Source organism: Sesamum indicum, linkage group LG6 (assembly GCF_026168435.1).
Source record: "Sesamum indicum cultivar Baizhima isolate 11 linkage group LG6, ASM2616843v1, whole genome shotgun sequence".
Lineage (NCBI taxonomy): Eukaryota > Viridiplantae > Streptophyta > Magnoliopsida > Lamiales > Pedaliaceae > Sesamum > Sesamum indicum.
Genome location: NC_142662.1, coordinates 4071988 through 4074280, shown reverse-complemented (window position 1 = coordinate 4074280; position 2293 = coordinate 4071988). Strand labels below are relative to the sequence as shown.

General features: G+C 34.7%; 1 long non-coding RNA gene across 1 annotated transcript; it reads left to right on the top strand.

Annotated features, from left to right (window-relative positions):
• The first annotated feature begins 276 nt into the window (after window positions 1–276).
• Window positions 277–2030, top strand: LOC105179112 (uncharacterized). Its single transcript, XR_849217.3, has 5 exons — window positions 277–833; window positions 910–1028; window positions 1103–1370; window positions 1481–1549; window positions 1633–2030. It is a non-coding gene; the product is annotated as an uncharacterized LOC105179112 (long non-coding RNA).
• Window positions 2031–2293: the final 263 nt, after the last annotated feature.

The window sequence follows — 2293 nt, the reverse complement described above, 5'->3', positions numbered from 1 at the left end:
AATTAAAATTTGGATAATTTATAAAAAAAAATTATTTTCTGTAATTTTAAAAAACATTCAAAAAATTTGGGGAAATTATTCACCTAAATGAAATCTTTAGGAAAATTATTCACCTAAATGAAATCTTTAGGAAAATTATTCACCTAAACGAAGGAATTTAATGTAATTTTAAAAAATAAAAATTTTATAAAATTTTTAAAAATTAAAGGACTACAATGCAACTTTTAGAAAAATTGTTAACCTAAATAAAATTTTTAAGAAATTAGGGGACTTTAATGTAATTTTAGGAAAATAGAATTGTATGAAATTTTTAGAAATTTAAGGAATACAATGCAATTTTTAGGAATTATTGACCTAAATAGAATTTTTAGAAAATTAGAGGACTTTAAATGTTATTTTATGAAAATAGAAATTTTATGGAATTTTTAGAAATTTAAGGACTACAATGCAAGTTTTAGAGAAATTATTCACCTAAATGAAATTTTTTGAAATTATATTTTAAATTTTTCTGAAAATAGAAATTTTAATAAAATTATTAACATTGTAATAAAATTTTTCGGGATGAGGACGTGGCCGTGCCCCAGGATGAGCTATTTACAATTGTGCCAACGGCCCCATCATCGGAAGCTGCACCAGCGGCCCTATCATCGAAGGTTGTGTCCCAACTATTGTCGATTCCCGCTGACTCCGACAGTGGGGTCAGATGTGGCGGGGGCTGGTAGTTCACAGTCCCCAGCCCGATGGTGGGAGGCACCGCCCCCACCACCACCACCACTATTGATGCTACTTCCCTTAGAAGCCCAGAGGCATTACATCAACCTCCGGGATGCAAGGTACGTAAGATAATTTTGTTAATTAATTTAATTTTTTTATTTCAAATTAATTTTAGTATTCAATTATTATTTTCAGGTCCGATCATAATTTTCATACAACCGTCAATAATGCGGTCAAATAGCATTATTCGCATCCTTGGGCCAACATATCGCAAATCCCGCGGAGCACCAGCTATTCCGATTCCAGAGTTGAAGGTAACCATAATATTATTTATTTTTAATTGAAATTTATATTTTTTTTTATTTTAATTTTTCAGATGTTGTATTAGTGGGACTACGACGACTATAGCGTGTTAAAACTCGTCAAGTCGTAGGCGGGGAAGTTCCTGCAGAAGTGGTTTGTTGACGCCCGAAACTAGTTGGCCCGACCGTTGTGGTTGATTAAGGAGATCTGGCACCAGCTCCTAGAGTTCTGGTCGAGCCCAGAATTTCATGCACGGTCGGCCAAAATAAGGTCAACAGGGCTGCAATCCCGGAAGCAGTTGCGACGTCTACCGCAGGGGGTCGTCATCCGTTGGAGCGCACAAGTGGAAGATGGTAAGTATTTCAAATCATATTATTAATTTTATTTTATTTTTTTATAATCATTTCTTAAATTAATTTTTGAACATGAGAAACAACTCAAACGCCTCGTCACTCAAATGGAGGTATTCGAAAAGATCTACAAAAAAAAGTAGGACGGTCAGTGGAGCGGTCCGACGGCAGAGGAAGTCGTGGTAAGTAATTAAATTTTTTTGCGTAAGTTATTCTTTTAGTTTTATATTATTTCTTTAAATCTAATTATTTAACATATTCATAGGAGATGTTCTTGAGGATGATGGAGGAACACCAGAGACGGCGGAATAACAATGAAGAGCCTCCATTGTCCTCTCAAGGCTCTATGGCCCCAGACGAGCAGCAGGTCTGGATGTCTATAGTGAGTCGTTGGAGGAGGGCCGAGTATTCGATCTCAGCTCTGAGGCCCACCACTCGATTGCTGGACCATCCCAGGTGACCTAGTCGACTGCTCCGTCACCCTCGCCACCACAGCCACAACGCCCCGACATAAATGATCGAGTGTTGCCACTCGAGTGCTACATCAGAAACATCGATCCCAACTAGCCTGATTATCTAGCCCCGGAGCCTTCAGTTGATCCCTCGGCACCCAATGGCGACAACGAACACGCGGTCACTAGGGATAAAATTTAGATTAGAATTTTTTTCTCGGTATTTTGTAAAAATACAATTTTGTAATAATATTTTAATTTTTGTAATTGAATTATTACTTTTTTTATATTATGTATGTTTTATATAAATTTATTTATTTAATTTTACAAAAATAAATATTAAAATATATAAAATAATTTTAAATTAAATTAAATGAAATAAATATTTAAAATAAATTAAGAATAATAAATTTTGTATCTACATTTGTAACATCTTTTTTAATACACCAATATAATGTAAAATCGTCAGGCCAT